General features: G+C 40.1%; 1 protein-coding gene across 8 annotated transcripts in view; it reads right to left on the reverse strand.

Annotated features, from left to right (window-relative positions):
* beta-Spec (spectrin beta chain) overlaps positions 1 to 6,090 on the reverse strand; it is a 185,982-nt gene extending 179,892 nt beyond the window's left edge. For all 8 annotated transcript variants that reach the window (XR_013898048.1, XR_013898047.1, XM_080275473.1 and 5 more), the window contains exon 1: positions 5,962 to 6,090. The gene's annotated coding sequence lies outside the window, so the exon portion shown is untranslated. The remainder of the gene's footprint in view (positions 1 to 5,961) is intronic.
* Positions 6,091 to 13,306: the final 7,216 nt, after the last annotated feature.

Genomic DNA, 13,306 nt, shown 5'->3' on the forward strand with positions numbered 1-13,306 from the left:
GAGTACTAGGCAAACTGAAGAACACTAAGATATAAACTGAAGTGGGGCTGGTGACCCCCTTAGCCCGCCAGACACGGTGCGGTAATGCTGTAGTGAGTGCAGTAGTAGGACGGTAGGGTGCTGTAATGAGTGCGTAGGTTGCTGTAGAGTGGGGTAGGGTAGGGTAATGAGTGGGTGGGGTGCGGTAATGAGTGCGTAGGTTGCTGTAGAGTGGGGTAGGGTAGGGTAATGAGTGGGTGGGGTGCCGTAATGAGTGCGTAGGTTGCTGTAGAGTGGGGTAGGGTAGGGTAATGAGTGCGTAGGTTGCTGTAGAGTGGGGTAGGGTAGGGTAATGAGTGCGTGGGGTGCGGTAATGAGTGCGTTGGATGCGGTAAGGAGGCAGTAGTGAATGTGTAGAGTGCGGTTGTAAGTGCAGGTGCGGTTGTAAGTGCAGGTGCGGTTGGGGGTGCGGTAGTAAGCGCGGCTACGACTGCGGCAGCGGCGGTGCGGGTGGACGGGAATATCCGGTGATTTGTACTTCCGGTGGCGTCCAGACTCTGCCGACGACGCCATGACTCCACAACAAACTCACAACAAACCCAGCACAACACAACACCCAGCACAACACAACACCCAGCACAACACAACAAAATACAGCACAACACAACACCCAGCACAACACAACAGAACCCAGCACAGCACAACACAACACCCAGCACAACACAACAAAATACAGCACAACACAACACCCAGCACAACACAACAAAATACAGCACAACAGAACCCAGCACAGCACAACACAACACCCGGCACAACAACAACAAAAAAAAAAAAAACAGCACAGCACAACACAACACACCAAACCCAATACAAAAAAACAGCACAATACAACACAACAAATCCAGCACAACACAATAAACCCACTACAACACAACACAATAAACCCACTACAACACAACACAATAAACCCAGCACAACACAACACAATAAACCCAGCACAACACAACACAATCCACCAGAACACACATACAATAAAATCCAACCCAACTATCACCACAAACCCAACCCAACACTACAACTCACAACCCAACCCAACACAAACCCAAAGCCCCAAATCTAACCCAACCCTACACAACACAATCTAAGCCAACCCAACACAACACCTCACAAACCAACCCAACACAAACACAAAGCCCCAAACCTAACCCAACCCTACACAACACAAACGAAGCCAACCCAACGCCACAAAACCCAACCCAACCACCAAAACTAACCCAACCCAACCCAACCACCATGGAAACCTGCCATCATCTCTGCCACAGTGGGCCAGGTGACTTTCTTTGTACTTTCTTAGCATAGTTTATAATATTTAGTGAATCTTAACCTTTCCTTGCATACCTTTATCGTTTAAATATCGATATGTATCAATAGTTAGCATAAAAGGGCTTGGAAATATACAAATATCTTCATATGTAATAATAATAATAATAAATAAATAAATAAATGAACCGCTGAGCAAAAGATGTTACGAAATAGACGTCTACTGCAGTCACAATACATGAATCTCTCTCTCTCTCTCTCTCAGTGCATTATCGATAAGGTCTGCACAAACAAGACGTGAGGATTCGTTTGGAAAAAGGAATTAAGAAACCCTAAAAGCTATTTAAATAAGACCCAAAGTATATACCCTAGTTGCTTCTCATAAGCAACTGTTTTTTTTTTTTTTTTAATAGATGAGCAGAATAATGAAAAACAAAGAAAAATCCATACACCAAATTACAGGTGTCCACCATAAAAAAAAAAAAAAAAACTAATCTATTGTTTACTCTGAAGGTAATTGATAGGTGAAGGTAAATAATAAGAGGTTTTTAAGATTAAGCTTCGTTCAAGAAAACATACTGCAACTTGAATGACTTTTTTTTCTTGGAACAATTTTGCGGACTTGTGGCTTTTGGTTCCTTCGTCCTTGCATAAAAAAAAAGGGGGGGTATTCTCGTATTTTTGGGATACCGGTAACTAAGAGACAGGCAAAGATTTTCTCATAAGTTAATACACTGCTTCTCTACCCTTATTTTCTGCGTACCGGTATACATATGACGAGCCTGAAGAATAACAAGAGAGGCACCGGGTAGCTGCTTAGAATTAGTTCCAGAACGAGTAGGGAAAACAATCCAATTATCTTTTATCACCTTTTCTGTCCTTGTCTCATTCTACTTGTTCAGTTACCGGTAATTTTTGGGGAGCTGCCTAGCATGGGAAAACTGGCCTACTTCTTATGTTCTTAACTCATGACAAACGCAGCGACCTGAGGACATTAATATAATTCTCATGATTACATTCTTCCTCAGGCCAGATTTATCAAGACTATACCGTACCCCTTTCACCTTAACTTGGCCCAGAGTTTCCTTCTGCAGCTTATTTCACGTAGCTTACTGGCAGTATTCTTGAGTTTATCTTGTTACAAACCAACATTTATGACTGAGATGGCAATTTTAGACCAAGTTAGTGTAAATGGAGTAGAATTATCTTGCTATGGAACTTTTAACTTGGCCCAGATGTTTTTCCTTTTGCTGCTTGCTTCACGTTGTTCAATGTTTCACGTAGCTCAATGGTAAACAGGGCAATACTGTGACTCTACATCATTTCCATAGCACTTCTTCGCGACAAGCATCACTCTAGTGTCTTGCAGAAATATTCAAGATGGAGGGATGGTAATTATAGGTCAAACTGGAGTAAAAAGAATATAGTACAGGAGATTGTAGTCACACTTCTCGATATACGGACTAGTGGAGGAGTGTGATGGTAAATATCAGAGGCAGAAGACTGTTAACACGATAGATAAACAGACACCTAAGTAGATACGCAGATAAGCAGGGGTAGAGTTGAATCTGCGATGTAAAGCCACGGTAGACAGATAAGGGGAAGGGTATATAGATAAACAACGGATGAAAAGTAGTGATAGATAAAATGAGTACAAGTAGAATAGTAACAGAAGAGCAGAACAGGTAGAAAAGTACAAGCAGTAGTTGTTAGATCAAGGGGTAGATAACTAAAAGCACACGAAATGGGAAATAAGATTAGTGGAAGTAGAAGAGCAAAGATAGACAAGTAGACAGGTAAATAAAGTGATAGTAAAGGTAGAAATGCCTAATCAGACAAAAATAAAGGTACTGAGGCTTAGAGGTAGATGAGGGGTAGAGATAGAGGTATATTAGAGGTAGAGGGAGTAAGATTACAGTAGAGGTAGAACAGGTAAAGGTAATAAACCAAACCTGTGGATAGTCAGTGCGTCTTTAATGTCGCGAATGAGGTCAAAGGTCACACACACACACTGAGAGAAAGAGAGAGAGAGAGAGAGTTCGTGTGTGTGTGTGTACCCAGAGTGCAACAACCGCTCCCTGTAGACTGATTTAAAGGCATAATATGTCGGTCCTGTAACAGCCTTCGTGCAACTGTTCTCAAAATCGAGTTACTTAATTCAAGCACCCAGTTTTATAATACGAATCTCTTCCTCCTCGGCTAGCTCTCAATCGGTCCACCAAGTATGGTCTAAATCGAATAAGAACACAGCTGAACTTGCCACGCCTATCGATCGACTGCTGTCAAAATCGGATCCCTTCCTTCGTTCTTTACTCCGGATCCGTCCACCCCAGCACACCGCAACATGTATTTACGCTATCCTTACTTATTTCTTCACCAACACACCTGACCACACCTGTCCCACATGCAGACAGGGTTAACCGCCCATTAGATTCCTGGTAAGAAGAGGTTAGGCCGGATTAAAGTCGCCGTCTGGGTGGGGTTAGCCGTCCATCAGATATTTACTACAAATAAAGGTTCAATTGGATTAAATTCGCCGGCTAATTCTGGCGACCGGACATACCTCTGGGTAATTAAGTCCAATATGAGCACAGAGGCCTACACCAGGTCACCACACACACACACACACACACACACACACACACACCGAACAAGACAATACCCTGCTCTCGCCCTGGTAGCCTCCTTACCCAACAAGCACTGGAACTAAACCTGATACAATAAAACTACACAAAACTCCTAAAAGAGCAACTCATCCAACACTCCGATAAGAGTACCGGTATTTTCTTTGGTAATTATAACATTCACTTCCATCATTCACCTTTTTTTGGTTTTATTCTCGCTACCCAAATACCGAAACTGAATAAACTCGTCTGCATTTACCGAGTATAAATGAAATAGGCTACATCATCGTACTGATGTGGTTAATAGAGAGAGAGAGAGAGAGAGAGAGTGTATAGGCTATAATATTCAATCCTTACATGTTCTTACGTTTTTTTTTTATAAATCATCTCTTCCCAGATACAGAAATTTTCCAACCTTACTCTTTCACTTCACTAAATATTAAGTTCCCTCAAATAGCAACAGCAGGAAAGGACTGTACATTCTGCTGCATCCAACTGTACACCGGAGATCAATAACAATCAGGCTAGGCAACAAGACAAGCTACAGTTTCCCTACCTTAAACTTCTGCAATCTTACGGTTGAATATTTGGATGAGGTAAGGTTTAGGTCAATCATCACACAGTTACGTTTTTTATTTTTTTTTTTATTTTGGCAGTCTGGCGGTATGATGGGAGGGGGGTATTCTCAATGACCTTCCGTTGCAAATGCTTCGTTTATCATGCCAGCAGTAAATTTAGGGCATTCTTAGCTCCTAGTTTCTCCTGCTGTCACGTCTAAGTAAAACTGGGTTAGGTTTGGTTAACTTGAAGGCAGACGAGATTAAGGACGAACTTAGTCACTGATAAAGTCAACCCACCCACAGAAATAAATTAATAATAATAATAATAATAATAATAGTACTAGTAGTAGTAATAGTAGTAAATAAAAAATCCCACCCGATTATGAACGCAAATTACTACGATACACCTTTCGAAATTCCTTGACCTATTTACAAGAATCTCACTCAACTGAAGAAAGCTGATGTTAGCCTTGACGAGTAGCTATAAATGAAAAGGTAACTCTATTATCTATAAATGAGAAAAGGTAAATCTATTATCAATAACCGAGAAAAAGGGGGCGTAACTTTTTTTTTTTTTTAAGCCTCTGACTGCGTGGATTTCTCTCCGTTCAACAATATCTTCAAGACTGAGTAAAATGTCTGAGTGAAGCGAAGGCAAACATTCAGGGCCACTCAAACTGTGCAATCCTTACTAAAACCCGGCCTCTACCTAATCCTTCCGTCTTTAAAACTTCTTCACAATCCTTCCTAATACTATCTCCCTAATTCTTCAGTCTAAATCTCTCTCTCTCTCTCTCTCTCTGTCCTGACACTGACAATCAAACGTTCACCCACTATCAAGGACAACCAACAAAAAATTATCAGCGGAGATACGGCGTTCAAAACTTGGCGGATGTCGCTTTCCTTCTATTCATCGTTGTCAGCTTGGGAAAAAAAATACATTACTACACTGACGTTATCTGAACTGCTTTGACGTCCTTCCTAATGCATTTATACCTCATTTGATTCAACTACACACACTTCATTAGGTGATACGGTAGGTTTTTCATCTATCTTACTCCCTCCAGTCCGAAAAACTCTAAACATAAACATCTAAAGACTGCAAGAATATGTACAGGGGGTCATCGTAGAGAAGAGGCCAAAATTCCCGACTATTTCTGCAAACCAGCACCAGAAAATCATCAAGCAAAAAGTTGGTGGTGTGACCCAGGCAGATGCGACAACTAATTCGATTTTGCAACCCCCCAAAACACGGCCCACCATAAACCATACGCTGATAAACGGTTTTTTACATAATTAACTATTTTTCTCCTGTCCCTAGCCGTATATTACTACAGTTTATGAGTGTCAGCTTGGGTTGGAAGGGGAGCATTGGCCGCGACCACTTATGCTGACTGGCTGGGAGTGTCTGTCTCACCGGTAATCTCAATAGTCTCATCTTTCTGCAAATAACATTTAAGGACTGACAGTCGTCTTACCTTATGGCCCGGCGTATTGTTCACGGATATATCGACCAATGGCAACAGTTTGAAGACCAGAAACTACATAAATTTCACTCTATGCCCTCCACAACGTCACCGCAACACTGACCACAGGGAAGCTACTCCACTCTCGCTTCTGCAGGGACTGGGGTGGGTCGCAGCGCGGAACACAAACTAGTTCCCTTCTTTACTCGCCCACATTTTTTATCATTTGAATTAACAGTTCAGTCTGGCACATGGAACTCTTTCATTTTTTCATAATGTGGTCGGTCGTTGCCTCATTTTCCCTCAGTACTGCATAAGTCAGTAATATTCAAGTAAATATTCTTCCACGCCTAGCAACGGTGCCGCTTCTACCAAAAAAAAAAATAATAATAATAATATTAATAATAATAGCAAATATACTTTTTATTCTTGTTACATATAAAAGAGAGCCTTTTGTATTTCACGACCCCACATAATGGACAGCATATACAAAACCTATATTCCTTGTCATAGAAATACGGTACACTTCATCTCAATACTTACTTTATCACTGAAGACCAAGTCTGATCATAACTGCATAAAATATCGTCGTAATTAAATACTAAACAATCGGACAGAGGATAAAGAGTTATAAGTAACACCTGATTAGACTGATAACAGTATCCGCTCCCAATAAAGTTGCCGCTTCCACTAGGCTAGAAGTTGATGTGGCACCACTGCACTGAGCTTTCCACATTTGAGAATGATGTCACTGAGGACTTAGCGGTTATATGAAAGACAGATTCATTCATTTTTTTCCAATGCTAAGTTTAAATAGCATTACTTAGTGGTGTATGAAGAGTGATGAATTTTAGCAGAAAGTTATAGCTCTTCATGGAAAACATGCAAAAAATGCATTCTAAGCTAAGACGGGGGCGTGGCCGTGAGTCATACTATGAGAATGCCTCTACTTCACCGTCCCTCACTCAGACAGGGGCGGTCGTAGTTAAAGGATCACTAAACGCGATGTACAGTATGCTGCTTCCATGTTTTAAGTTAAATGTTGGGTACCTATACTGCTCCGAGGCATCTCTATATTCGTAATTAGCAACGGAGATCCTCACAGTCGCGTCTAGGGCTTAATGTAGTTGGTTGTCACTTTTGTAACAGAGGTAACTGTGATTCTGCAAAGCTAGGTTTAGTAATAATGCTGTCGTGAAGTAATATGTAAGCTATGAAGACGTTTGTAACAAGGAATAAATGCAGGCAATCAGACTTAGGTATGACATCCGAGACGGGGAATAAATTATTCTTTCAATAGTAACATTTTTAAATGTTTAATTCTTTCATGTCCATTACATTTGCATTATAGTTGCGGTTGTGTCCAAATTTATTCCCTTGAGTCCGATGACGTATTTTTAAATTCTGGTTACCAAGCAACGACTTTTGCAATTAGTAGTGAACAGATTATTTTTTTTTTCTTTCGCAAGAAAAACAAATGACGGTCATTTTCCCCTCAGGAATATATATATATATATATATATATATATATATATATATATATATATATATATTATATATATATACACACACACAGTCTTGAGCCATGCCTGGAGGGGTTGCGCCCTCCTGTCACCTAGCAGGGCTGTATGATCTCGTAAGGTTTAGCTTGGGGGAACATTTCCCTTTTTCACAACTTTTGACCCAACTGATAACATTTCCTTATATTCCCTTTCCATCTCCTCCATACAGTAATGGATACATCCTCCTTCGCTCTCTCTCTCTCTCACTTATTCACTCAAGCACACATAATCCATATACCCGCAGCACCAACTGCAACCAAGCCTCCAGGAAGGCAAGCACACCAACGCAGCAGCAGCAAGCACTTTTCTGTGGCCAGCTTATTGTGTCCGGTGTGTCTCGCGCCAGTGTCATGGCCAGCACCTCTGTCCTTTGACAATGAGGGTGAAGAGACGTGTGCAGGGATTGCATTTGTCCACACAGGGATTGTTGTGAAGAGGTTAACCATTTCATGAGTACTGTACATCTTTTTTGGTTTACCCTTGCCACCTTCGGATAATATCATATAACCGATAGGAGACCTCTTTTAGATATAAGGCTAATGAACACTATTTCTAATTTTTGCAGTACAAAACAAGAAACTAAGCTGAGTAAAAATCACATGGTGGTAGCAATAATGATACAAAATGATGTGCTCAAGGCGAAGGAATTAAAATGGTGACCACACGGACTCATGGGAAAAAAAAAAAAAAAATTGGCGAATTTCAGTCTCCCTATATACAAAACACACGTTTGTTCATTATTAATGCCTTCAGTCTGTTGACATACACTGAGTAAATTAGTTTAGTTTATTACTGCTACCTCCATATATTTTTTTTTCAATTTAGGAAGCATTCTAGCACTAAAAAGGGTTATTTACAGTCATTAAAGTTCTGCTAGGCTGGAGAAAAAAAAAAAAAAAATGTCTTGAGGCAGCTAGAATATTATCAAAAGTGTATCACTGGCACAAAGGGGTTAAGTAGCGGAGGTGCAGTAAAGGTTCCTTCTGATACAGCTCACACCAGCATTTATTATGACGTAGTGACACATTTCTTCGTGCTTGTCAGTTTTCACACTGGTTATACACAAATTATACACACTGATGGTTTTTGGTAGCCATATTATTATTTTGTATCATTTAATAAGCTTATCCTTCTTTCTGGAGCATAATCCCCACTTTACAGTGATTTTCACCTGTGTTTGTATAAATGTTTTTGGTGGTCCTGTTACACCTTCTCCTTTGCAGTTAATTCGGCACATTACACCTCAGTATCTGCTGGTATGTTAGCAATTCAAATTATGAAGGTTTTCAAATGATATGACATACAAAAGAAAGCCACCTCGAATTACCCTTAACACAGTTTGTAGTGTACTTTTTAGGAGCACATCTACATTAAGTGTGGAATCGCTGTACTGTACTTCATGCTAATTACCACCACATGCTTTTACTCAACTTAGCAAATGCTTTTTTGAACTGAAAGGGTTAGAGAATTCATTACTGAGGCTAGATTCAATGACATAATTACAGTCAATTTCCTTTCCGAGATATTAATATAAGGAAAGAAGGAGAAATGGGAATTTTTTACTCTCTCCTTTCCTTGCCCTTTCCCACAAAAAAACAATAGTTCATGATAACTCTCCTCTTGTAACCAAAATTTATTACTGCAGAGAGCTCAAGACACGAAAAGATTTTAGTCTTCTTGTCCCTTCCCAAATATACACTTCTGAGTTGCAAGATATGATTGTAAGTTTATGAGTTTAGTTCTGGCCTTTTCCCATAATAAAGGTACAGTATAATTATGTGGTATAGTGATTAATCCTCGAGCTAGACCTCATCAGATCATATAGCCCTGCTAGGGTTACAGGGGAGCGCTACCCCTCCCAGCACAGCAACCACCAAGCAGGGCGCGAACTCGCAACCTCACGATACGAGCCCGACACCCTACCACCGAGCTACCGCACTCCCCTATGTGGTACAGTACTTATAAAAATAAAATAACAGGTGATAGATATTAATGAAAATCATGTCACTTTTTTTTCTTTTACCCCATCAGCAGTGTTGGGAACCAGAACTAGACTACTCTGTGCAGACATTTAAAGCAAGAATAACCAGTCTTCCTACCATGAGTGGCATTATATGACCAATACATCCCAACCATCCCTTGGATTTAAGTCCTTTGTAGGCCACATCCAGTTGGAGTGCCTTAACCCAGCAGGTCACCAGACATCTAATAGGAGATTGGTTGGGATAGCAAAACTATTTTTATTTTGATATCCTTTATGAAAGTCAGCACAAGAACAGCATACAGTACTGTCCGATTAATAAATATCATCACAGGTTTCTACTGGACTTGAAGAACAAAAGGATGCATTCCAGGTGGCACAAGATTCATTACAGCACTTCCTTCCAAGCAAATTACCTGTACAGTATTTTGCATATTACACTTTCTTACACTCTTGTCTGCTATTGATATCATTCTAATTACCGTAACAGTTTGTGTTAGTGACAAAAGAGATTATGGGCAAAATACTGTATTACAGGCAATGTATCCCACCAGGGAAGAGGTGCCTCAAAATCTCCAATGCCACTTATAATACATCACAAAGCTATGACTCTTCCTGGAATATGTCACAAAGCTATGACTCTTCCTGGAATATGTCACAAAGCTATGACTCTTCCTGGAATATGTCACAAAGCTATGACTCTTCCTGGAACACATCACAAAGTTATGACTCTTCCTGGAATACATCACAAAGTTATGACTCTTCCAGAAATACATCACAAGTTATGACTCTTCCTGGAATATGTCACAAAGTTATGACTCTTCCTGAAATACATCACAAGTTATGATTCTTCCTGGAATACGTCACAAAATTATGACTTCCTGAAATACGTCACAAAGCTATGACTCTTCCTGAAATACATCATAAAGTTCTGACTTCTGAAATACATCACAAAGTTATGACTTCCCGATATACATCACAAGTTATGAGTTCCCGGAATACGTCACAAAGTTATGACTCTTTCTGAAATACGTCACAAAGTTATGACTCTTCCAGAAAGCAGTCACTCCTCACCCGTCCTCTTCATCCTAAGTACATCATTTTTACTTTAACCCTTTAAATCCAGTGACATACATGCATATTTTACCATCTGACCTTGCTATATCTAGATTATTTTATTCAACTTGGGAGAGATTTAACAAAGTGGAGGGGTTGGATACAGCCTTAACTACTCCTTTACTATAAGAAGTTCTTCCTAGGCTGAATAAAACTCTGGTATTGATCTGAACAAAATGAAAAGCACGTCATTGGTGTGAAGGGGTTAATCTAGCTTTCTAACAATTTTATTTGGCTTTAGAGAGACTTTGCAAAATGGAGATAGTAAATACAGCCTTCCATTGCCCCATAATCACCAAGACGCTCCTCTCATCTGAATAAAACTGACAGGTGCTAAAACTAAAACATCATGATTAGTGTAGGGGTTAAACTCTTTAAACTGATGACCTCATTCTCATTTACCACAGTTCAGGCCAACTCCAAATTGTTATTCTGTCTGAGGGAAATCTCTTGCAGTTATGTGGTTAGGGAAGGCTATGTGGTATGAGTATCTAACTTCCTAGTTTGGAATGCCTCTCATATTTACCTATCTGAAGCCAAACACCTCAGCAGGGAGTGGCCACAAACATCTCACCTCCAGTTTGCAATATCCGTCATCATCAGGTGGTCCTTCCTTCATCCCACACCACTCTCACTCATATACTGTACATCTATACTCCATCCCTCCACCTCATCCCTGATCTCCCCCTCCCTCCACTCCTCCTTCCATCTCATTCGCATATACCAGTACTCCTAATCAGTCTCTCATTCACCATTTTTTCCACCTGGCTATTTCAAAATACATCTAATACTTTCCAACATATCCACATCAACACCACATCACTCCTTAATTTTCTTGTTTGTCTGTCTGTCTGTCTTTTCACCCAACTCCATTTATTCCTCCCAGGTAAAGTATTTCTACTCCTCTTGTTATTGTCTTGTGTTATTCCCAGTACATGAAAAAGATCTATCTATCTATCTATCTATCTATTGCCAGACTCCTTAATCTCTTATACGGGGTGGGCCACAAACAAATCGCCTCCACATCACCCTGTCCCCTGCCACTTCACTGCCCTGCTCCCAATTCACACACCCCTCTCTCATATACCTCTCCACTCCATCCCTCCATCTCATTCTTGGTCTTCCCCTCCCTCTCTCCTCCTCCACCTCACTCACATACACTCTCCTCATCAGTCTCACTCTCCATCCTCTCCACATGGCCAAACCACCTCAACATGAAAAAGATAATGCAGAAAAATACTGTTTTGATCCCCTCACTCTTATCAGGTGAAAATAAAGCCAGAATAATGATGACGATGATGATGATAACCTACAATCTCTGCTTCACATCATTCTCTTATTACTGCATGTTGCACTCTGGAATCAATAATTTTTCATTCCTCTCCCATCTTCTTTCAAAAGATGTGATTAAATGAAATATTAAGGTCCAGCTGTGTAGATAATGCTGAAATACACTGTGCAGTGCCTGTAAAGATGATGATAATGATGTTGAATGTGAACCTGCTGTGAATGTATCCTCTTGCAGTCCACCAACCTCCTTTTGTGGGACAGTGAGGAAAATGAGGGATGTTTCTACAACTGATAAGAAAGAACAGATAAGGACATGAACTCCAAATACGTTAGTACAAAAACAACACAAATTGTTAAACAGGTAACATGATCCTCATCACTAATACTTTCACAATGAACAGTGCTAAAATGTAAAAATAATAATAATAATAATCTATTTGACCCCTTTAGCACAAGGATGTACATATATTTAGTAATGCCATGTTTTGACTAACATATGATGATTATACTCTGGTTAGACGAGATCCCTCAGCACAAAGGGGTTAAGAAAGGATACATAATCTAAAAAAAAATAATAACATTAAATAAGTTTTAATGCTCAATTTTCCCTGCAATTATAAAAGGTACAGTGTTACAATATATACAGTATATATACTGTATAGTAGTAAAGCAAACCCTGGTCAGTCTGGCTGAGCTGACTCATCAACCAAAGGCAAGCAATCGTCCTTGCAGGGCTGTCACATGCACTGACCCAATGTTGCCTTGTGGCAGTCAGTGCTTCACCAGAGTGAGGCATGGGGATGAATGTGGAGGTTTAGTTCCTGGATGGAAGCCATTTTCACATCTCTCCACCCAGTTACCAGGGGAACCACAGAGGCTCCACATTGCCGTGTTATTTGGTTATATGGTTATCACCCAGCATTGTAAATGGCATCCTAGGTAACAGGTAACTGTCAGGCTTGTCACTAAGTGCAGAGTTACCTAAAGGCAGCACTACATCGAGTGAGTGGATGATGGTTGCCATCATCTATTTTATAATATATATATATATATATATATATATATATATATATATATATATATATATATATACACACACCAGTGTTTGTGTGTGTGTGTGTGTGTGTGTGTGTGTGTGTGTGTGTGTGTGTGTGTGGAAACTGACCACAGGAAAATTGAAAACAGAGACAGTAAGTATTTATAAGTACATTTTGTAATAACCTGACTGAAAAAACTAAGTGCAAAAAGCCTACACTCTGTGTTGCCTAGGCAGTGACAATAAAACTAAGCTAAAACTGTCCAAATTATGCTGAATTATCAATAACTAAAGTGTACATTAGTGATGCTGTACAGCAAGCCCTTGTTATAAATCGCCCTTTTAGCATGCTTTTTCACCTCTGCATCACAG

This window comes from Coenobita brevimanus, chromosome 61 (genome assembly GCF_032717465.1).
Source record: "Coenobita brevimanus isolate Jiangsu-jjx chromosome 61, ASM3271746v2, whole genome shotgun sequence".
NCBI classification, from domain to species: Eukaryota; Metazoa; Arthropoda; class Malacostraca; order Decapoda; family Coenobitidae; genus Coenobita; species Coenobita brevimanus.